This window comes from Patagioenas fasciata, chromosome 21, assembly GCF_037038585.1.
Source record: "Patagioenas fasciata isolate bPatFas1 chromosome 21, bPatFas1.hap1, whole genome shotgun sequence".
NCBI classification, from domain to species: Eukaryota; Metazoa; Chordata; class Aves; order Columbiformes; family Columbidae; genus Patagioenas; species Patagioenas fasciata.
The window spans coordinates 10,880,567-10,904,449 of NC_092540.1; the positions used below are offsets into that span (position 1 = coordinate 10,880,567).

Genomic DNA, 23,883 nt, shown 5'->3' on the forward strand with positions numbered 1-23,883 from the left:
CCAGGGCCCATTGTGGCACCATGGGGACACCCTTTGTCACTGGGGCCAGTTGTGACATCCCAGGACCCCACTTTGTCCCCAGGGCTTATTGTGATACCATGGGGACCCCCCTTGTCCCCAGGGCCCATTGTGACATTCAGGGGGACTCCTCTTTGTCCCCAGGGCCTATTGTGTCATCCTGGGGATCTCCCCTTGTCTCTAGGGCCCATTGTGAGACTGTGGAAGACCCCCTTTGTTCCCAAGTCCCATTGTGACGTCCCAGGACGCCTCGTTGTCCCCAGGACCCATTGTGACTCCATGGGAACCCCCCCTTGTCCCCAGGGCCCATTGTGACATCCTGGGACCCCCCTTTGTCCCCAGTGGTATTGTGAAATCCTGGGGACCCACTTTGTCCCCAGGGCCCATTGTGGCACCATGGGGAGCGCCTTTGTCACTGGGGACCATTGTGACATTCCAGGATTTTACTTTGTCCCCGGGGCCCATTGTGACACCCTGGGGATCCCCCTTTGTCGCCAGGGCCCACTGTGACACCGTGGGCACCCTCTTTGTCCCATGGGCCCATTGTGACCTTCAAGGGACCCCCCATTGTCCCCAGGGCCCATTGTGACATCCTGGGTACCCCCTTTGTCCCCAAGACCCATTGTGACATCCTAGTACCCCCCGCAGTCCCCAGGGCCCATTGTGACATCCTGGGGACCCCCCTTTTTCCCCGGGCCCATTGTGGCGTCCCAGGATGCTTCGTTGTCCCCTGGGCCCATTGTGACATCCCGGGGACCCCTTTTGTCCCCAGGGTCCATTGTGACATCCTGGGGCCTCCCTTTGTCCCCAGGGCCCATTGTGACATCGCAGGAGCCCCCATTGTCCCAAGGGCACATTGTTACATCCTGGGGACCCCCTTGTCCCCAGGGCCCATCGTGGCACCGTGGGGACCCCCCCTTTGTCTCCAGTGCCCATTGTGACATTCTTGGGACCCCCCTTGTCCCCAGGACCCATTGTGACATCTTGGGGACCCCTATGTCACCAGAGCCCATTGTGATATCCTGGGGAGCCCCCTTTGTCCCCAGGGCCCATTGTGCACATCCTGTGGACCCCTCTTTGTCCCCAGGGCCCATTGTGATATCCTGGGGAGCCCTCTTTTTCCCCAGGGCCTATTGTGACATCCTGGGGACCCCCTTTGTCCCCCGGGCCCATTGTGACATCCTGAAGACCCCCTTTGTCCCCAGGGCCTATTGTGACATCCCAGGACCCCCCCTTTTCTCCAGGGCCCATTGTGACGTCCCAGGACCCCCTATTGTCCCCAGAGCCCATTGTGACATCCCAGGACCCCCCATTGTCCCCAGGCCCCATTATACACATCCTGGGGTCCCCCTTTATCCCCAGGGCCATTGTGACACCATGGGGACCCCCTTTGTCCCCAGGGCCCATTGTGACGTCCCAGGATGCCCCATTGTCCCCTGGGCCCATTGTGAAATCATGGGGACCCCCTTTGTCCCCAGGGCCTATTGTGACATCCCAGGACCCCCCATTGTCCCCAGGGCCCATTGTGACACCGTGGAGACCCTCCTTGTCCTCAGGGCCCATTATGACATTCAGGGGACTCCTCTTTGTCCCCAGGGACTATTGTGACATCCTGGGGACCCCCCTTTACTCCAGGGCCCATTGTGACACCGTGGAGACCCCATTTGTCACTGGGGCCCATTGTGACATCCCAGGACACCCCATTGTCCCCAGGGCCCACTGAGACATCCCGGCGACCACCCTTTGTCCCCAGGGCCCATTATGCACATTCAGGGGACACCCCTTTGTCCCCAAGGCCCATTGTGACATCCTGGGGAGACCCCATTGTCCCCAAGGCCCATTGTGGCACCATGGGGACCCCCTTTGTCCCCAGTGCCCATTGTGACATCTTAGGACCCCACTTTGTCCCCAGGGCCCATTGTGACATCCTGGGGACCACCTGTGTCCCCAGGGCCCATTGTGACATCCCAGGAGCCACCGTTGTCCCCAGGGCCCATTGTGACATCCTGGGGACCCCCTTGTCCCCAGTGTCCATTGTGGCATCCTGGGACCCCCGTTGTCCCCAGGGCCCATTGTGGCACCATGTGGACCCCCTTTTTCCCGAGGGCCCATTATAACGTCCCAGGACCCCCCATTGTCCCCTGGGCCCATTGTGACATCCTGGGGTCCCCCTTTTGTCCCCTGGGCCCATTGTGACACTGTGGGGATCTCCTTTGTCCCCAGGGACCATTGTGACACTGTGGGGACCCCCTTTGTCCCCAGGGCCCATTGTGACATCCTGGGGAATCCCTTTGTCTCCAGGGCCCATTGTGACGTCCCAGGACCCTGCTTTGTCCCCGGGGCCCATTGTGACATCCTGGGGAACCGCTTTGTCCCCAGGACCCATTGTGACGTCCCAGGACCCCCCCTTGTCCCCAGGGCTCATTATGATGTCTCAGGATCCCCATTGTCCCCAGAGCCCATTGTGATGTCCTGGGAACCCCCTTTGACCCCAGGGTCCATTGTGACACCATGGGGACCCCCTCTTGTCCCCAGGGCCCATCGTGGCACCGTGGGGACCCCCTTGTCACTGGGGACCCATTGTGACACTATGGGGACCCCCCTTTGTGCCCAGGGCCCATTGTAACATCCTGGGGACCCCCTTGCCTCCAGGGCCCCTTGTGACATCAAAGGATCACCCTTTGTCCCCAGGACCCATTGTGACATCCCAGGACCCCACTTACTCCCCAGGGCCCATTGTGGCACCATGAGGACCCCCTTTGTCACTGGTGCCCATTGTGACATCCCAGGACCCCCCATTGTCTGCAGAGCCCATTGTGACACTATAGGGACCCCCCTTGTCACTGAGGACCCATTGTGACACCATGGGCACCTCCCCTTGTCGTCAGAGCCCATCGTGACATCCCAAAACCCCCAATTGTCTCCAGGGCCCATTGTGACATCCTGGGGACCTCCCTTTCTCCCCAGGGCCCATTGTGACGTTCCAGGAACCCCCATTGTCCTCAGGGCCCATTGTGACATTCAGGGGACCCCCTTTGTCTTCAGGGCCCATTGTGACACCATGGAGACCCCATTTGTCACTCGGGCCCATTGTGACATCCTAGGACCCCCCATTGTCCCCAAGGCCCATTGCGACATCCTGGGGACCCCCCTTTGTCCTCAGGGCCCATTGTGACATTCAGGGCACCCCTCTTTGTCCCCAGGGCCCATTCTGATACCATGGGGACCACTTTGTCCCCAGGGCCCACTGTGACACCCTGGGGATGCCCTTTGTCCCCAGGGCCCATTTTGACACCATGTGCACCCCCCTTTGTGCCCAGGGCCGATTGTGACATCCTGGGGACCCTCTTTGTCCCCAGGGCCCATTGTGACATCCTGGGGACACCCCATTGTCTCCAGGGCCCATTGTGAACATCCTGGGGACCCCCTTGTCCCCAGGGCCCATCGTGGCACCGTGGGGACCCCCCGTTGTCCCCAGGGCCTATAGTGACACCGTGGGTACCCCCTTTGTCCCCAGTGCCCATTGTGACATCCTGGGGACCCCCCTTGTCCCCAGGGCTTATTGTGACATCCTGGGGACCGCCTTTGTCCCCAGGGCCCATTGTGACATCCCAGGACCCCAAGTTGTCCCCAGGGACCATTGTGACACCGTGGGGACCCCCTTTGTCCTCAGGGCCCGTTGTGAACATCCTGGGGACCCCCTTGTCCACACGACCCATCGTGGCACCGTGGGGACCCCCCGTTGTCCCCAGGGCCTATAGTGACACCGTGGGTACCCCCTTTATCCCATGAGCCCATTGTGACATCCTGGGGACCCCCTTGTCCCCAGGGCCCATTGTGACACCATGGGGATCGCCTTTGTCCCCGTGGCCCATTGTGACATCCCAGGACCCCGCGTTGTCCCCAGGGCCCATTCTGACATCCTGGGGACCCCCCTTGTCCCCAGGGCTTATTGTGACATCCTGGGGACCCCTTTGTCCCAGGGGCACATTGTGGCACCATGGGGACCCCCTTTATCCCCAGGGCTACTTGTGACATCCTGGGGACCCCCCTTGTCCCCAGTGCCCATTATGACATTCTGGGGACCCCCTTTGTCCCAGGGGCACATTGTGGCACCACGGGGACCCCCTTTGTCACCGGGGCCCATTGTGACATCCCAGGACCCCACTTTGTCCCCAGGGCTTATTGTGATACCATGGGGACCCCCCTTGTCCCCAGGGCCCATTGTGACGTCCCAGGACCCCCCATTGTCCCCAGGGACCATTGTGACATCCTGGGGACCCCCTTTGTCCCAAGACCCCATTGTGACATCCTGGGGACCCCGCCTTGTCCCCAAAGCCCATTGTGACATCCTGGGGACCCTCTTTGTCCCCAGGGCCCATTGTGGCACCATGGGGACACCCTTTGTCACTGGGGCCAGTTATGACATCCCAGGACCCCACTTTGTCCCCAGGGCTTATTGTGATACCATGGGGCCCCCCTCTTGTCCCCAGGGACCATCGTGGCACCGTGGGGACCCCCTTGTCACTGGGGACCCATTGTGACACTATGGGGACCCCCCTTTGTGCCCAGGGCCCATTGTAACATCCTGGGGACCCCCTTGCCTCCAGGGCCCCTTGTGACATCAAAGGATCACCCTTTGTCCCCAGGACCCATTGTGACATCCCAGGACCCCACTTACTCCCCAGGGCCCATTGTGGCACCATGAGGACCCCCTTTGTCACCGGGGCCCATTGTGACATCCCAGGACCCCAAGTTGTCCCCAGGGCCCATTGTGACATCCTGGGTACCCGCTTTGTCCCCAAGACCCATTGTGACATCCTAGTACCCCCCGCAGTCCCCAGGGCCCATTGTGACACCATGGGGATCGCCTTTGTCCCCGTGGCCCATTGTGACATCCCAGGACCCCGCGTTGTCCCCAGGGCCCATTCTGACATCCTGGGGACCCCCCTTGTCCCCAGGGCTTATTGTGACATCCTGGGGACCCCTTTGTCCCAGGGGCACATTGTGGCACCATGGGGACCCCCTTTATCCCCAGGGCCACTTGTGACATCCTGGGGACCCCCCTTGTCCCCAGTGCCCATTATGACATTCTGGGGACCCCCTTTGTCCCAGGGGCACATTGTGGCACCACGGGGACCCCCTTTGTCACCGGGGCCCATTGTGACATCCCAGGACCCCAAGTTGTCCCCAGGGCCCATTGTGACACCATGGGTACCCCCTTTGTCCCATGGGCCCATTGTGACATCCTGGGGACCCCCTTGTCGCCAGGGCCCATCATGGCACCGTGGGGACCCCCCTTTGTCCCCAGTGCCCATTGTGACATCCTGGGGACCCCCCTTGTCCCCATGGCTTATTGTGACACCCTGGGACCGCCTTTGTCCCCAGGGCCCATTGTGACGTCCCAGGACCCCCCATTGTCCCCAGGGACCATTGTGACATCCTGGGGACCCCCTTTGTCCCAAGACCCCATTGTGACATCCTGGGGACCCCGCCTTGTCCCCAAAGCCCATTGTGACATCCTGGGGACCCTCTTTGTCCCCAGGGCCCATTGTGGCACCATGGGGACACCCTTTGTCACTGGGGCCAGTTGTGACATCCCAGGACCCCACTTTGTCCCCAGGGCTTATTGTGATACCATGGGGACCCCCCTTGTCCCCAGGGCCCATTGTGACATTCAGGGGGACTCCTCTTTGTCCCCAGGGCCCATTGTGTCATCCTGGGGATCTCCCCTTGTCTCTAGGGCCCATTGTGAGACTGTGGAAGACCCCCTTTGTCCCCAAGTCCCATTGTGACGTCCCAGGACGCCTCGTTGTCCCCAGGACCCATTGTGACTCCATGGGAACCCCCCCTTGTCCCCAGGGCCCATTGTGACATCCTGGGACCCCCCTTTGTCCCCAGTGCTCATTGTGAAATCCTGGGGACCCACTTTGTCCCCAGGGCCCATTGTGGCACCATGGGGAGCGCCTTTGTCACTGGGGACCATTGTGACATTCCAGGATTTTACTTTGTCCCCGGGGCCCATTGTGACATCCTGGGGATCCCCCTTTGTCGCCAGGGCCCACTGTGACACCGTGGGCACCCTCTTTGTCCCATGGGCCCATTGTGACCTTCAAGGGACCCCCCATTGTCCCCAGGGCCCATTGTGACATCCTGGGTACCCCCTTTGTCCCCAAGACCCATTGTGACATCCTAGTACCCCCCGCAGTCCCCAGGGCCCATTGTGACATCCTGGGGATCCCTTTGGCCCCAGGGCCCATTGTGACAGGGCGGGGATCCCCCTTGTCTCCAGGGCCCATTGTGAAACCGTGGGGACCCTCTTGTCCCCAGGGCCCATTGTGGCACCGTGGAGACCCCCCCTTTGTCTCCAGTGCCCATTGTGACATCCTGGGGACCCCCTTTGTCCCCAGTGCTCATTGTGACAGGGTGGGACCCCCCTTGTACCCAGGGCCCGTTGTGACATCCTGGGGACCCCCTTTGTCCCCAGGGCCTATTGTGACATCCTGGGGAGTCCCCTTTATCCCCAGGGCCCATTGTGACATCCTGGGGACCCCCTTTGTCCCCAGGGCCCATTGTGACATCCTGGGGACCCCCTTTGTCCCTAGGGTTCATTGTGACATCCCAGGACCCCCATTGTCCCCAGGGCCCATTGTGAACAACCTGGGGACCCCCCTTTTTCCCCGGGCCCATTGTGGCGTCCCAGGATGCTTCGTTGTCCCCTGGGCCCATTGTGACATCCCGGGGACCCCTTTTGTCCCCAGGGTCCATTGTGACATCCTGGGGCCTCCCTTTGTCCCCAGGGCCCATTGTGACATCGCAGGAGCCCCCATTGTCCCAAGGGCACATTGTTACATCCTGGGGACCCCCTTGTCCCCAGGGCCCATCGTGGCACCGTGGGGACCCCCCCTTTGTCTCCAGTGCCCATTGTGACATCCTTGGGACCCCCCTTGTCCCCAGGACCCGTTGTGACATCTTGGGGACCCCTATGTCACCAGAGCCCATTGTGATATCCTGGGGAGCCCCCTTTGTCCCCAGGGCCCATTGTGCACATCCTGTGGACCCCTCTTTGTCCCCAGGGCCCATTGTGACATCCTGGGGACCACCTGTGTCCCCAGGGCCCATTGTGACATCCCAGGAGCCACCGTTGTCCCCAGGGCCCATTGTGACATCCTGGGGACCCCCTTGTCCCCAGTGTCCATTGTGGCATCCTGGGACCCCCATTGTCCCCAGGGCCCATTGTGGCACCATGTGGACCCCCTTTTTCCCGAGGGCCCATTATAACGTCCCAGGACCCCCCATTGTCCCCTGGGCCCATTGTGACATCCTGGGGTCCCCCTTTTGTCCCCTGGGCCCATTGTGACACTGTGGGGATCTCCTTTGTCCCCAGGGACCATTGTGACACTGTGGGGACCCCCTTTGTCCCCAGGGCCCATTGTGACATCCTGGGGAATCCCTTTGTCTCCAGGGCCCATTGTGACGTCCCAGGACCCTGCTTTGTCCCCGGGGCCCATTGTGACATCCTGGGGAACCGCTTTGTCCCCAGGACCCATTGTGACGTCCCAGGACCCCCCCTTGTCCCCAGGGCTCATTGTGATGTCCCAGGATCCCCATTGTCCCCAGAGCCCATTGTGATGTCCTGGGAACCCCCTTTGACCCCAGGGTCCATTGTGACACCATGGGGACCCCCTCTTGTCCCCAGGGCCCATCGTGGCACCGTGGGGACCCCCTTGTCACTGGGGACCCATTGTGACACTATGGGGACCCCCCTTTGTGCCCAGGGCCCATTGTAAAATCCTGGGGACCCCCTTGCCTCCAGGGCCCCTTGTGACATCAAAGGATCACCCTTTGTCCCCAGGACCCATTGTGACATCCCAGGACCCCACTTACTCCCCAGGGCCCATTGTGGCACCATGAGGACCCCCTTTGTCACCGGGGCCCATTGTGACATCCCAGGACCCCAAGTTGTCCCCAGGGCCCATTGTGACATCCTGGGTACCCGCTTTGTCCCCAAGACCCATTGTGACATCCTAGTACCCCCCGCAGTCCCCAGGGCCCATTGTGACACCATGGGGATCGCCTTTGTCCCCGTGGCCCATTGTGACATCCCAGGACCCCGCGTTGTCCCCAGGGCCCATTCTGACATCCTGGGGACCCCCCTTGTCCCCAGGGCTTATTGTGACATCCTGGGGACCCCTTTGTCCCAGGGGCACATTGTGGCACCATGGGGACCCCCTTTATCCCCAGGGCCACTTGTGACATCCTGGGGACCCCCCTTGTCCCCAGTTCCCATTATGACATTCTGGGGACCCCCTTTGTCCCAGGGGCACATTGTGGCACCACGGGGACCCCCTTTGTCACCGGGGCCCATTGTGACATCCCAGGACCCCAAGTTGTCCCCAGGGCCCATTGTGACACCATGGGTACCCCCTTTGTCCCATGGGCCCATTGTGACATCCTGGGGACCCCCTTGTCGCCAGGGCCCATCATGGCACCGTGGGGACCCCCCTTTGTCCCCAGTGCCCATTGTGACATCCTGGGGACCCCCCTTGTCCCCATGGCTTATTGTGACACCCTGGGACCGCCTTTGTCCCCAGGGCCCATTGTGACGTCCCAGGACCCCCCATTGTCCCCAGGGACCATTGTGACATCCTGGGGACCCCCTTTGTCCCAAGACCCCATTGTGACATCCTGGGGACCCCGCCTTGTCCCCAAAGCCCATTGTGACATCCTGGGGACCCTCTTTGTCCCCAGGGCCCATTGTGGCACCATGGGGACACCCTTTGTCGCTGGGGCCAGTTGTGACATCCCAGGACCCCACTTTGTCCCCAGGGCTTATTGTGATACCATGGGGACCCCCCTTGTCCCCAGGGCCCATTGTGACATTCAGGGGGACTCCTCTTTGTCCCCAGGGCCCATTGTGTCATCCTGGGGATCTCCCCTTGTCTCTAGGGCCCATTGTGAGACTGTGGAAGACCCCCTTTGTCCCCAAGTCCCATTGTGACGTCCCAGGACGCCTCGTTGTCCCCAGGACCCATTGTGACTCCATGGGAACCCCCCCTTGTCCCCAGGGCCCATTGTGACATCCTGGGACCCCCCTTTGTCCCCAGTGCTCATTGTGAAATCCTGGGGACCCACTTTGTCCCCAGGGCCCATTGTGGCACCATGGGGAGCGCCTTTGTCACTGGGGACCATTGTGACATTCCAGGATTTTACTTTGTCCCCGGGGCCCATTGTGACATCCTGGGGATCCCCCTTTGTCGCCAGGGCCCACTGTGACACCGTGGGCACCCTCTTTGTCCCATGGGCCCATTGTGACCTTCAAGGGACCCCCCATTGTCCCCAGGGCCCATTGTGACATCCTGGGTACCCCCTTTGTCCCCAAGACCCATTGTGACATCCTAGTACCCCCCGCAGTCCCCAGGGTCCATTGTGACATCCTGGGGCCTCCCTTTGTCCCCAGGGCCCATTTTGACATCGCAGGAGCCCCCATTGTCCCAAGGGCACATTGTTACATCCTGGGGACCCCCTTGTCCCCAGGGCCCATCGTGGCACCGTGGGGACCCCCCCTTTGTCTCCAGTGCCCATTGTGACATCCTTGGGACCCCCCTTGTCCCCAGGACCCGTTGTGACATCTTGGGGACCCCTATGTCACCAGAGCCCATTGTGATATCCTGGGGAGCCCCCTTTGTCCCCAGGGCCCATTGTGCACATCCTGTGGACCCCTCTTTGTCCCCAGGGCCCATTGTGATATCCTGGGGAGCCCTCTTTTTCCCCAGGGCCTATTGTGACATCCTGGGGACCCCCTTTGTCCCCCGGACCCATTGTGACATCCTGAAGACCCCCCTTTTCTCCAGGGCCCATTGTGACGTCCCAGGACCCCCTATTGTCCCCAGAGCCCATTGTGACATCCCAGGACCCCCCATTGTCCCCAGGCCCCATTATACACATCCTGGGGTCCCCCTTTATCCCCAGGGCCATTGTGACACCATGGGGACCCCCTTTGTCCCCAGGGCCCATTGTGACGTCCCAGGATGCCCCATTGTCCCCTGGGCCCATTGTGAAATCATGGGGACCCCCTTTGTCCCCAGGGCCTATTGTGACATCCCAGGACCCCCCATTGTCCCCAGGGCCCATTGTGACACCGTGGAGACCCTCCTTGTCCTCAGGGCCCATTATGACATTCAGGGGACTCCTCTTTGTCCCCAGGGACTATTGTGACATCCTGGGGACCCCCCTTTACTCCAGGGCCCATTGTGACACCGTGGAGACCCCATTTGTCACTGGGGCCCATTGTGACATCCCAGGACACCCCATTGTCCCCAGGGCCCACTGAGACATCCCGGCGACCACCCTTTGTCCCCAGGGCCCATTATGCACATTCAGGGGACACCCCTTTGTCCCCAAGGCCCATTGTGACATCCTGGGGAGACCCCATTGTCCCCAAGGCCCATTGTGGCACCATGGGGACCCCCTTTGTCCCCAGTGCCCATTGTGACATCTTAGGACCCCACTTTGTCCCCAGGGCCCATTGTGACATCCTGGGGACCACCTGTGTCCCCAGGGCCCATTGTGACATCCCAGGAGCCACCGTTGTCCCCAGGGCCCATTGTGACATCCTGGGGACCCCCTTGTCCCCAGTGTCCATTGTGGCATCCTGGGACCCCCGTTGTCCCCAGGGCCCATTGTGGCACCATGTGGACCCCCTTTTTCCCGAGGGCCCATTATAACGTCCCAGGACCCCCCATTGTCCCCTGGGCCCATTGTGACATCCTGGGGTCCCCCTTTTGTCCCCTGGGCCCATTGTGACACTGTGGGGATCTCCTTTGTCCCCAGGGACCATTGTGACACTGTGGGGACCCCCTTTGTCCCCAGGGCCCATTGTGACATCCTGGGGAATCCCTTTGTCTCCAGGGCCCATTGTGACGTCCCAGGACCCTGCTTTGTCCCCGGGGCCCATTGTGACATCCTGGGGAACCGCTTTGTCCCCAGGACCCATTGTGACGTCCCAGGACCCCCCCTTGTCCCCAGGGCTCATTGTGATGTCCCAGGATCCCCATTGTCCCCAGAGCCCATTGTGATGTCCTGGGAACCCCCTTTGACCCCAGGGCCCATCGTGGCACCGTGGGGACCCCCTTGTCACTGGGGACCCATTGTGACACTATGGGGACCCCCCTTTGTGCCCAGGGCCCATTGTAGCATCCTGGGGACCCCCTTGCCTCCAGGGCCCCTTGTGACATCAAAGGATCACCCTTTGTCCCCAGGACCCATTGTGACATCCCAGGACCCCACTTACTCCCCAGGGCCCATTGTGGCACCATGAGGACCCCCTTTGTCACTGGTGCCCATTGTGACATCCCAGGACCCCCCATTGTCTGCAGAGCCCATTGTGACACTATAGGGACCCCCCTTGTCACTGAGGACCCATTGTGACACCATGGGCACCTCCCCTTGTCGTCAGAGCCCATCGTGACATCCCAAAACCCCCAATTGTCTCCAGGGCCCATTGTGACATCCTGGGGACCTCCCTTTCTCCCCAGGGCCCATTGTGACGTTCCAGGAACCCCCATTGTCCTCAGGGCCCATTGTGACATTCAGGGGACCCCCTTTGTCTTCAGGGCCCATTGTGACACCATGGAGACCCCATTTGTCACTCGGGCCCATTGTGACATCCTAGGACCCCCCTTTGTCCTCAGGGCCCATTGTGACATTCAGGGCACCCCTCTTTGTCCCCAGGGCCCATTCTGATACCATGGGGACCACTTTGTCCCCAGGGCCCACTGTGACATCCTGGGGACGCCCTTTGTCCCCAGGGCCCATTTTGACACCATGTGCACCCCCCTTTGTGCCCAGGGCCGATTGTGACATCCTGGGGACCCTCTTTGTCCCCAGGGCCCATTGTGACATCCTGGGGACACCCCATTGTCTCCAGGGCCCATTGTGAACATCCTGGGGACCCCCTTGTCCCCAGGGCCCATCGTGGCACCGTGGGGACCCCCCGTTGTCCCCAGGGCCTATAGTGACACCGTGGGTACCCCCTTTGTCCCCAGTGCCCATTGTGACATCCTGGGGACCCCCCTTGTCCCCAGGGCTTATTGTGACATCCTGGGGACCGCCTTTGTCCCCAGGGCCCATTGTGACATCCCAGGACCCCAAGTTGTCCCCAGGGACCATTGTGACACCGTGGGGACCCCCTTTGTCCTCAGGGCCCGTTGTGAACATCCTGGGGACCCCCTTGTCCACACGACCCATCGTGGCACCGTGGGGACCCCCCGTTGTCCCCAGGGCCTATAGTGACACCGTGGGTCCCCCCTTTATCCCATGAGCCCATTGTGACATCCTGGGGACCCCCTTGTCCCCAGGGCCCATTGTGACACCATGGGGATCGCCTTTGTCCCCGTGGCCCATTGTGACATCCCAGGACCCCGCGTTGTCCCCAGGGCCCATTCTGACATCCTGGGGACCCCCCTTGTCCCCAGGGCTTATTGTGACATCCTGGGGACCCCTTTGTCCCAGGGGCACATTGTGGCACCATGGGGACCCCCTTTATCCCCAGGGCCACTTGTGACATCCTGGGGACCCCCCTTGTCCCCAGTGCCCATTATGACATTCTGGGGACCCCCTTTGTCCCAGGGGCACATTGTGGCACCACGGGGACCCCCTTTGTCACCGGGGCCCATTGTGACATCCCAGGACCCCAAGTTGTCCCCAGGGCCCATTGTGACACCATGGGTACCCCCTTTGTCCCATGGGCCCATTGTGACATCCTGGGGACCCCCTTGTCGCCAGGGCCCATCATGGCACCGTGGGGACCCCCCTTTGTCCCCAGTGCCCGTTGTGACATCCTGGGGACCCCCCTTGTCCTCATGGCTTATTGTGACACCCTGGGACCGCCTTTGTCCCCAGGGCCCATTGTGACGTCCCAGGACCCCCCATTGTCCCCAGGGACCATTGTGACATCCTGGGGACCCCCTTTGTCCCAAGACCCCATTGTGACATCCTGGGGACCCCGCCTTGTCCCCAAAGCCCATTGTGACATCCTGGGGACCCTCTTTGTCCCCAGGGCCCATTGTGGCACCATGGGGACACCCTTTGTCACTGGGGCCAGTTGTGACATCCCAGGACCCCACTTTGTCCCCAGGGCTTATTGTGATACCATGGGGACCCCCCTTGTCCCCAGGGCCTATTGTGACATCCCAGGACCCCCCATTGTCCCCAGGGCCCATTGTGACACCGTGGAGACCCTCCTTGTCCTCAGGGCCCATTATGACATTCAGGGGACTCCTCTTTGTCCCCAGGGACTATTGTGACATCCTGGGGACCCCCCTTTACTCCAGGGCCCATTGTGACACCGTGGAGACCCCATTTGTCACTGGGGCCCATTGTGACATCCCAGGACACCCCATTGTCCCCAGGGCCCACTGAGACATCCCGGCGACCACCCTTTGTCCCCAGGGCCCATTATGCACATTCAGGGGACACCCCTTTGTCCCCAAGGCCCATTGTGACATCCTGGGGAGACCCCATTGTCCCCAAGGCCCATTGTGGCACCATGGGGACCCCCTTTGTCCCCAGTGCCCATTGTGACATCTTAGGACCCCACTTTGTCCCCAGGGCCCATTGTGACATCCTGGGGACCACCTGTGTCCCCAGGGCCCATTGTGACATCCCAGGAGCCACCGTTGTCCCCAGGGCCCATTGTGACATCCTGGGGACCCCCTTGTCCCCAGTGTCCATTGTGGCATCCTGGGACCCCCGTTGTCCCCAGGGCCCATTGTGGCACCATGTGGACCCCCTTTTTCCCGAGGGCCCATTATAACGTCCCAGGACCCCCCATTGTCCCCTGGGCCCATTGTGACATCCTGGGGTCCCCCTTTTGTCCCCTGGGCCCATTGTGACACTGTGGGGATCTCCTTTGTCCCCAGGGACCATTGTGACACTGTGGGGACCCCCTTTGTCCCCAGGGCCCATTGTGACATCCTGGGGAATCCCTTTGTCTCCAGGGCCCATTGTGACGTCCCAGGACCCTGCTTTGTCCCCGGGGCCCATTGTGACATCCTGGGGAACCGCTTTGTCCCCAGGACCCATTGTGACGTCCCAGGACCCCCCCTTGTCCCCAGGGCTCATTGTGATGTCCCAGGATCCCCATTGTCCCCAGAGCCCATTGTGATGTCCTGGGAACCCCCTTTGACCCCAGGGCCCATCGTGGCACCGTGGGGACCCCCTTGTCACTGGGGACCCATTGTGACACTATGGGGACCCCCCTTTGTGCCCAGGGCCCATTGTAACATCCTGGGGACCCCCTTGCCTCCAGGGCCCCTTGTGACATCAAAGGATCACCCTTTGTCCCCAGGACCCATTGTGACATCCCAGGACCCCACTTACTCCCCAGGGCCCATTGTGGCACCATGAGGACCCCCTTTGTCACTGGTGCCCATTGTGACATCCCAGGACCCCCCATTGTCTGCAGAGCCCATTGTGACACTATAGGGACCCCCCTTGTCACTGAGGACCCATTGTGACACCATGGGCACCTCCCCTTGTCGTCAGAGCCCATCGTGACATCCCAAAACCCCCAATTGTCTCCAGGGCCCATTGTGACATCCTGGGGACCTCCCTTTCTCCCCAGGGCCCATTGTGACGTTCCAGGAACCCCCATTGTCCTCAGGGCCCATTGTGACATTCAGGGGACCCCCTTTGTCTTCAGGGCCCATTGTGACACCATGGAGACCCCATTTGTCACTCGGGCCCATTGTGACATCCTAGGACCCCCCTTTGTCCTCAGGGCCCATTGTGACATTCAGGGCACCCCTCTTTGTCCCCAGGGCCCATTCTGATACCATGGGGACCACTTTGTCCCCAGGGCCCACTGTGACATCCTGGGGACGCCCTTTGTCCCCAGGGCCCATTTTGACACCATGTGCACCCCCCTTTGTGCCCAGGGCCGATTGTGACATCCTGGGGACCCTCTTTGTCCCCAGGGCCCATTGTGACATCCTGGGGACACCCCATTGTCTCCAGGGCCCATTGTGAACATCCTGGGGACCCCCTTGTCCCCAGGGCCCATCGTGGCACCGTGGGGACCCCCCGTTGTCCCCAGGGCCTATAGTGACACCGTGGGTACCCCCTTTGTCCCCAGTGCCCATTGTGACATCCTGGGGACCCCCCTTGTCCCCAGGGCTTATTGTGACATCCTGGGGACCGCCTTTGTCCCCAGGGCCCATTGTGACATCCCAGGACCCCAAGTTGTCCCCAGGGACCATTGTGACACCGTGGGGACCCCCTTTGTCCTCAGGGCCCGTTGTGAACATCCTGGGGACCCCCTTGTCCACACGACCCATCGTGGCACCGTGGGGACCCCCCGTTGTCCCCAGGGCCTATAGTGACACCGTGGGTCCCCCCTTTATCCCATGAGCCCATTGTGACATCCTGGGGACCCCCTTGTCCCCAGGGCCCATTGTGACACCATGGGGATCGCCTTTGTCCCCGTGGCCCATTGTGACATCCCAGGACCCCGCGTTGTCCCCAGGGCCCATTCTGACATCCTGGGGACCCCCCTTGTCCCCAGGGCTTATTGTGACATCCTGGGGACCCCTTTGTCCCAGGGGCACATTGTGGCACCATGGGGACCCCCTTTATCCCCAGGGCCACTTGTGACATCCTGGGGACCCCCCTTGTCCCCAGTGCCCATTATGACATTCTGGGGACCCCCTTTGTCCCAGGGGCACATTGTGGCACCACGGGGACCCCCTTTGTCACCGGGGCCCATTGTGACATCCCAGGACCCCAAGTTGTCCCCAGGGCCCATTGTGACACCATGGGTACCCCCTTTGTCCCATGGGCCCATTGTGACATCCTGGGGACCCCCTTGTCGCCAGGGCCCATCATGGCACCGTGGGGACCCCCCTTTGTCCCCAGTGCCCGTTGTGACATCCTGGGGACCCCCCTTGTCCTCATGGCTTATTGTGACACCCTGGGACCGCCTTTGTCCCCAGGGCCCATTGTGACGTCCCAGGACCCCCCATTGTCCCCAGGGACCATTGTGACATCCTGGGGACCCCCTTTGTCCCAAGACCCCATTGTGACATCCTGGGGACCCCGCCTTGTCCCCAAAGCCCATTGTGACATCCTGGGGACCCTCTTTGTCCCCAGGGCCCATTGTGGCACCATGGGGACACCCTTTGTCACTGGGGCCAGTTGTGACATCCCAGGACCCCACTTTGTCCCCAGGGCTTATTGTGATACCATGGGGACCCCCCTTGTCCCCAGGGCCCATTGTGACATTCAGGGGGACTCCTCTTTGTCCCCAGGGCCTATTGTGTCATCCTGGGGATCTCCCCTTGTCTCTAGGGCCCATTGTGAGACTGTGGAAGACCCCCTTTGTCCCCAAGTCCCATTGTGACGTCCCAGGACGCCTCGTTGTCCCCAGGACCCATTGTGACTCCATGGGAACGCCCCCTTGTCCCCAGGGCCCATTGTGACATCCTGGGACCCCCCTTTGTCCTCAGTGCTCATTGTGAAATCCTGGGGACCCACTTTGTCCCCAGGGCCCATTGTGGCACCATGGGGAGCGCCTTTGTCACTGGGGACCATTGTGACATTCCAGGATTTTACTTTGTCCCCGGGGCCCATTGTGACATCCTGGGGATCCCCCTTTGTCGCCAGGGCCCACTGTGACACCGTGGGCACCCTCTTTGTCCCATGGGCCCATTGTGACCTTCAAGGGACCCCCCATTGTCCCCAGGGCCCATTGTGACATCCTGGGTACCCCCTTTGTCCCCAAGACCCATTGTGACATCCTAGTACCCCCCGCAGTCCCCAGGGCCCATTGTGACATCCTGGGGATCCCTTTGGCCCCAGGGCCCATTGTGACAGGGCGGGGATCCCCCTTGTCCCCAGGGCCCATTGTGAAACCGTGGGGACCCTCTTGTCCCCAGGGCCCATTGTGGCACCGTGGAGACCCCCCCTTTGTCTCCAGTGCCCATTGTGACATCCTGGGGACCCCCTTTGTCCCCAGTGCTCATTGTGACAGGGTGGGACCCCCCTTGTACCCAGGGCCCGTTGTGACATCCTGGGGACCCCCTTTGTCCCTAGGGTTCATTGTGACATCCCAGGACCCCCATTGTCCCCAGGGCCCATTGTGAACAACCTGGGGACCCCCCTTTTTCCCCGGGCCCATTGTGGCGTCCCAGGATGCTTCGTTGTCCCCTGGCCCATTGTGACATCCCGGGGACCCCTTTTGTTCCCAGGGTCCATTGTGACATCCTGGGGCCTCCCTTTGTCCCCAGGGCCCATTGTGACACCGCAGGAGCCCCCATTGTCCCAAGGGCACATTGTTACATCCTGGGGACCCCCTTGTCCCCAGGGCCCATCGTGGCACCGTGGGGACCCCCCCTTTGTCTCCAGTGCCCATTGTGACATCCTTGGGACCCCCCTTGTCCCCAGGACCCGTTGTGACATCTTGGGGACCCCTATGTCACCAGAGCCCATTGTGATATCCTGGGGAGCCCCCTTTGTCCCCAGGGCCCATTGTGCACATCCTGTGGACCCCTCTTTGTCCCCAGGGCCCATTGTGATATCCTGGGGAGCCCTCTTTTTCCCCAGGGCCTATTGTGACATCCTGGGGACCCCCTTTGTCCCCCGGGCCCATTGTGACATCCTGAAGACCCCCTTTGTCCCCAGGGCCTATTGTGACATGCCAGGACCCCCCCTTTTCTCCAGGGCCCATTGTGACGTCCCAGGACCCCCTATTGTCCCCAGAGCCCATTGTGACATCCCAGGACCCCCCATTGTCCCCATGCCACATTATACACCTCCTGGGGTCCCCCTTTATCCCCAGGGCCATTGTGACACCATGGGGACCCCCTTTGTCCCCAGGGCCCATTGTGACGTCCCAGGATGCCCCATTGTCCCCTGGGCCCATTGTGAAATCATGGGGACCCCCTTTGTCCCCAGGGCCTATTGTGACATCCCAGGACCCCCCATTGTCCCCAGGGCCCATTGTGACACCGTGGAGACCCTCCTTGTCCTCAGGGCCCATTATGACATTCAGGGGACCCCCCTTTGTCCCCAGTGCCCGTTGTGACATCCTGGGGACCCCCCTTGTCCCCATGGCTTATTGTGACACCCTGGGACCGCCTTTGTCCCCAGGGCCCATTGTGACGTCCCAGGACCCCCCATTGTCCCCAGGGACCATTGTGACATCCTGGGGACCCCGCCTTGTCCCCAAAGCCCATTGTGACATCCTGGGGACCCTCTTTGTCCCCAGGGCCCATTGTGGCACCATGGGGACACCCTTTGTCACTGGGCCCAATTGTGACATCCCAGGACCCCACTTTGTCCCCAGGGCTTATTGTGATACCATGGGGACCCCTCTTGTCCCCAGGGCCCATTGTGACATTCAGGGGGACTCCTCTTTGTCCCCAGGGCCTATTGTGTCATCCTGGGGATCTCCCCTTGTCTCTAGGGCCCATTGTGAGACTGTGGAAGACCCCCTTTGTCCCCAAGTCCCATTGTGACGTCCCAGGACGCCTCGTTGTCCCCAGGACCCATTGTGACTCCATGGGAACCCCCCCTTGTCCCCAGGACCCATTGTGACATCCTGGGACCCCCCTTTGTCCCCAGTGCTCATTGTGAAATCCGGGGGACCCACTTTGTCCCCAGGGCCCATTGTGGCACCATGGGGAGCGCCTTTGTCACTGGGGACCATTGTGACATTCCAGGATTTTACTTTGTCCCCGGGGCCCATTGTGACATCCTGGGGATCCCCCTTTGTCGCCAGGGCCCACTGTGACACCGTGGGCACCCTCTTTGTCCCATGGGCCCATTGTGACCTTCAAGGGACCCCCCTATTGTCCCCAGGGCCCATTGTGACATCCTGGGTACCCCCTTTGTCCCCAAGACCCATTGTGACATCCTAGTACCCCCCGCAGTCCCCAGGGCCCATTGTGACATCCTGGGGATCCCTTTGGCCCCAGGGCCCATTGTGACAGGGCGGGGATCCCCCTTGTCCCCAGGGCCCATTGTGAAACCGTGGGGACCCTCTTGTCCCCAGGGCCCATTGTGGCACCGTGGAGACCCCCCCTTTGTCTCCAGTGCCCATTGTGACATCCTGGGGACCCCCTTTGTCCCCAGTGCTCATTGTGACAGGGTGGGACCCCCCTTGTACCCAGGGCCCGTTGTGACATCCTGGGGACCCCCTTTGTCCCCAGGGCCTATTGTGACATCCTGGGGAGTCCCCTTTATCCCCAGGGCCCATTGTGACATCCTGGGGACCCCCTTTGTCCCTAGGGTTCATTGTGACATCCCAGGACCCCCATTGTCCCCAGGGCCCATTGTGAACAACCTGGGGACCCCCCTTTTTCCCCGGGCCCATTGTGGCGTCCCAGGATGCTTCGTTGTCCCCTGGGCCCATTGTGACATCCTGGGGACCCCTTTTGTCCCCAGGGTCCATTGTGACATCCTGGGGCCTCCCTTTGTCCCCAGGGCCCATTGTGACACCGCAGGAGCCCCCATTGTCCCAAGGGCACATTGTTACATCCTGGGGACCCCCTTGTCCCCAGGGCCCATCGTGGCACCGTGGGGACCCCCCCTGTGTCTCCAGTGCCCATTGTGACATCCTTGGGACCCCCCTTGTCCCCAGGACCCGTTGTGACATCTTGGGGACCCCTATGTCACCAGAGCCCATTGTGATATCCTGGGGAGCCCCCTTTGTCCCCAGGGCCCATTGTGCACATCCTGTGGACCCCTCTTTGTCCCCAGGGCCCATTGTGATATCCTGGGGAGCCCTCTTTTTCCCTAGGGCCTATTGTGACATCCTGGGGACCCCCTTTGTCCCCCGGGCCCATTGTGACATCCTGAAGACCCCCTTTGTCCCCAGGGCCTATTGTGACATGCCAGGACCCCCCCTTTTCTCCAGGGCCCATTGTGACGTCCCAGGACCCCCTATTGTCCCCAGAGCCCATTGTGACATCCCAGGACCCCCCATTGTCCCCAGGCCCCATTATACACATCCTGGGGTCCCCCTTTATCCCCAGGGCCATTGTGACACCATGGGGACCCCCTTTGTCCCCAGGGCCCATTGTGACGTCCCAGGATGCCCCATTGTCCCCTGGGCCCATTGTGAAATCATGGGGACCCCCTTTGTCCCCAGGGCCTATTGTGACATCCCAGGACCCCCCATTGTCCCCAGGGCCCATTGTGACATCCTGGGGACCCCCCTTTGTCCCCAGGGCCCATTCTGACACCATGGGGACCCCCTTTGTCCCCAGGGCCCATTGTGACACCGTGGAGACCCTCCTTGTCCTCAGGGCCCATTATGACATTCAGGGGACTCCTCTTTGTCCCCAGGGCCTATTGTGACATCCTGGGGACCCCCTTTGTCCCCAGGGCCTATTGTGACATCCCAGAATCCCCCATTGTCCCCAGGGCTCATTGTGACATCGTGGGGACCCCCCCTTTTTCTCCAGTGCCCATTGTGACATCCTGGGGACCCCCCTTTGTCTCCAGGGCCCATTGTGACGTTCAGGGGAACCCCCTTTGTCCCCAGGGCCCATTGTGACATCCTGGGGACTCCCTTTGTCCCCAGGGCCCATTGTGACATCCCAGGACCCCGCATTGTACCCAGGGCCCATTGTGACATCCTGGGAACCCCCTTGTCCCCAGGGCCCATCGTGGCACCGTGGGGACCCTCCCCTTTTTCTCCAGTGCCAATTGTGACATCCTTGGGACCCCTCTTGTCCTCAGAGCCCATTGTGACATCCTGGGGAGCCCCCTTTGTCCCCAGGGCCCATTGTGACATCCCAGGACCCCCCATTTTCCCCAGGGCGCATTGTGACATCCTGGGGACCCCCTTTGTCCCCAGGCCCATTGTGACATCCTGGGGACCCTGTTGTCTCAAGGGCCCATTGTGACACCGTGGGGACCCCTTTGTCCCCAGGACCCATTGTGACATCCCATGACCCCCCTTGTCCCCAGGGCCCATTGTGACATCCTGGGGACCCCTTTGTCCCCAGGACCCATTGTGACAGGGTGGGACACCCCTTGTCTCCAAGGCCCATTGTGACATAATGGGGATCCCGTTTGTGCCCAGGGCCCATTGTGACATCCTGGGGACCCCCTTTGTCCGCAGAGGCCATTGTGACATCCGGGGGACCCCCCTTGTCCCCAGAGCCCATTGTGATATTCAGGGGACCCCCTCTTTTTCCCCAGGGCCTATTGTGACATCCTTGGGACCTCGTTTGTCCCCAGGGCCCATTGTTGTACCATGGGGACCCCCTTTGTCCCCAGGGCCCATTGTGGCACCATGGTGAACCCCTTTGTCACTGGGGCTCATTGTGACATCCCAGGACCCCCCGTTGTCCCCAGGGGCCATTGTGACATCCCAGGACCCCCCGGTGTCCCCAGGGCCCATTGTGACATCCTGGGTCCCCCTTTGTCCCTGTCGAGGGTTAAGATTGCGGGGTGACAATCAAACCCTGGCAGATGTGTTGTCAACCTCCTCTCCCCCCCACTTCCCCCTTTTGCCCCTCCCTCTCCCCCCTTCCCACTCAGGCGATCGGGAGGGGAAGAAGCACAGAGGGGAGAGAGCTGGAAAAGTTCAAGATGTTTTACTGATGCTACTGATGAGAACAGAGAAAATAATACAAATATACAAAACCCATCTTGTAAGTCTGAGCAACTGCAGAGCCAGCACCCAAAGTCCTGGACTGGACTATGCAGCCAACCGGAGCTGGATTCAGTCTCTCACTGGCCTCCGTTCGCAGGGACGACCAGCAAGGTCCTCTCCTGATGTCGGCCATGAGCAGAAGGGAAGGAAAAAGGCAAAAGGGAAGGAAAAGGGACAAGATCCTCGTGATCTCCCACTTTTATATGAAGTATTCACGTGAACGGAATGTTATACACAGTTGGTCACCGGTTTCTCGTTGCCCCTCTCGCGAGATGTCCATCTGTGCTTGTCAATAAGTTTCCATTGCATTGCTGGGTTTGCCAAAACATGTGTCTGGTTCTCCAGGAAAATGCAGCTGACATGAAGGCTTTGGCTGACAGGCAAAATTCACTAAAAGAGAAACTTGTTTTTACCAAAACCAGGACAGGTGGGGGCGCAGAGGCTGCTGAGACATGGAGATGGACTGGGACACGGGGGTGGGCTGGGACATAGAGATAGGCTGGGACATGGATGGCCTGGGTCACAGAGACTGCTGGGATGTGGAGACGGGCTGGGTCATGGGCACGAGTCAGAGCCAGCACAGGAGCAGGGAGGCTGGGGCAGCTCCATCCTGCAGACGTGCTTGTCCTGGCCATGCCAGCCATGGGATACGTGCCCCAGCACAGACACACACCCGTGGGACACACAGCTGGCCACAGGGACCCCAGAGACACACGCACGCCCCGTGCCATCATTCCAGTTCACTGGTGGAGCCGTGGGGGTCACTGGGGTGGCGGTGGCGGTGGCCAAGGGTGGCGAGGGTGGCACCGAGGTGCTCACAGTCCAAACTGATCACTGTGTTTAAAAAGATAATCGAGGGGGAAGGGCAACCAAAGAGCCAGGAATCCATATTTCAAATAAATCAATAAGGTGAGAGGGTTGTTAATTAGATGAATGAGACAGGTAAACTGAGGCCAGCCCTGGGGAGTCTGTAACCCCTGCAGTGCCAAGCGCTGGGGAGCAGGGCAGGGAATGTGCAGCTGGGGTTGGTGGATGTGTAAGCGGGGGCTTTTTGTCCCATTCCCTGTGCTGTCTTCGGGTAGAACACCTGGTCTTGCCAAATCGTTTATAAAATACGCTTTGCTGAGAGATCCTGCCCGGGGCTGTTCTCTTGGCAAGGGGATTGTTTCCCACAGCAGGGTTTGGCAGCAGAAGTTGGGCAGGACAAGAGGGCCCATGAGGTCAGAAAGCACAGCAGAGCTGGAACGTGGGGTCACGGGCACCAAACCCAGCTCGGGTGGAGCCAAGAAGGTCCCCTCGTGTGCAGAGCCCAAAGCGCCATCTGTAGCATCTGCCCGTCCTTCTGAGTGCCCAGAGCCGCCCACTTGGGGCCAAATCCTCATGTTTAGGGTCCCAACGCGTCTTTCATCACCCACGGCCTTTGGTCAGGGCCCGCAGCTTCATTTTCAGGTGGAGCCGCTGCCTGGCAACAACCGCCCGGAAGTCTGCGGACAGCCAGGGGATGAAATGCAGCCAATCACATTTGAGGAGGCGGGGTAAGTCATGTGATTGAAACGTAAGCAGCCAATCGAGATTTGAGACCTGCAGGACAGTTGGCGACAGTTGAACAAACTGTGCAGCCCTCAGGGGCGGGCTGTGCTGGCTGCACCAATCACACCTGGTGGGAGTGCAGCACAGGGATGATTGACAAATGGTCTGACCAATCATTTGGTGGGGGGAGCCAGTGGGGAAATCCCAGACAGCCAATCAGAGGAAACAGCAGCTCAGGGAAGGCTGACACTGTGGAGGGAGTAACCCCTCAGGCAGCCAATCAGAGAGAGTATCACCTCAGGGCTGGGTGAGCCTCAAACCAGGACAGAATCACTGCCCAGGCAGCCAATGAGCTGCAGGATCAGCTCAGGGGAGGAGACTGACAGCCCTCCCGACCAATGGTGGCGCAGCCCAGGCTGAGCAGGCGGTTGCTCTGCAGGCGGCCAGCGTGAGCTTTGCCATGGCGCCCGTGGAGCTGCCCGAGGCCGAGCAGCGCCCGGCCCAGCCCTGGGGCCCTTTTTCCTCCCTCTGGGGCCCTGGAGATGTCTTGCTGCCTCTGGCCCAGGTGTGTGTGGGCTGCTCTGGCCTTGTTCTCCTGGGTGGGGGAGGGGGCAGGGGGCACTTTCTGGAGAGGAGCTGCTGGGGCTGGAGCTGGAGAGAGCAGGAGAAGG

General features: G+C 61.0%; 1 protein-coding gene and 1 long non-coding RNA gene across 4 annotated transcripts in view; both read left to right on the forward strand.

Moving 5' to 3' along the window:
• LOC139829590 (uncharacterized) overlaps positions 1–21,707 on the forward strand; it is a 43,129-nt gene extending 21,422 nt beyond the window's left edge. Inside the window, exon 3 of the long non-coding RNA XR_011742126.1 lies at positions 21,568–21,707. This is a non-coding gene — a long non-coding RNA (uncharacterized lncRNA). The remainder of the gene's footprint in view (positions 1–21,567) is intronic.
• LOC139825460 (dynein axonemal heavy chain 9-like) overlaps positions 1–23,883 on the forward strand; it is a 184,354-nt gene that overhangs the window by 157,864 nt on the left and 2,607 nt on the right. The window lies entirely within an intron of this gene.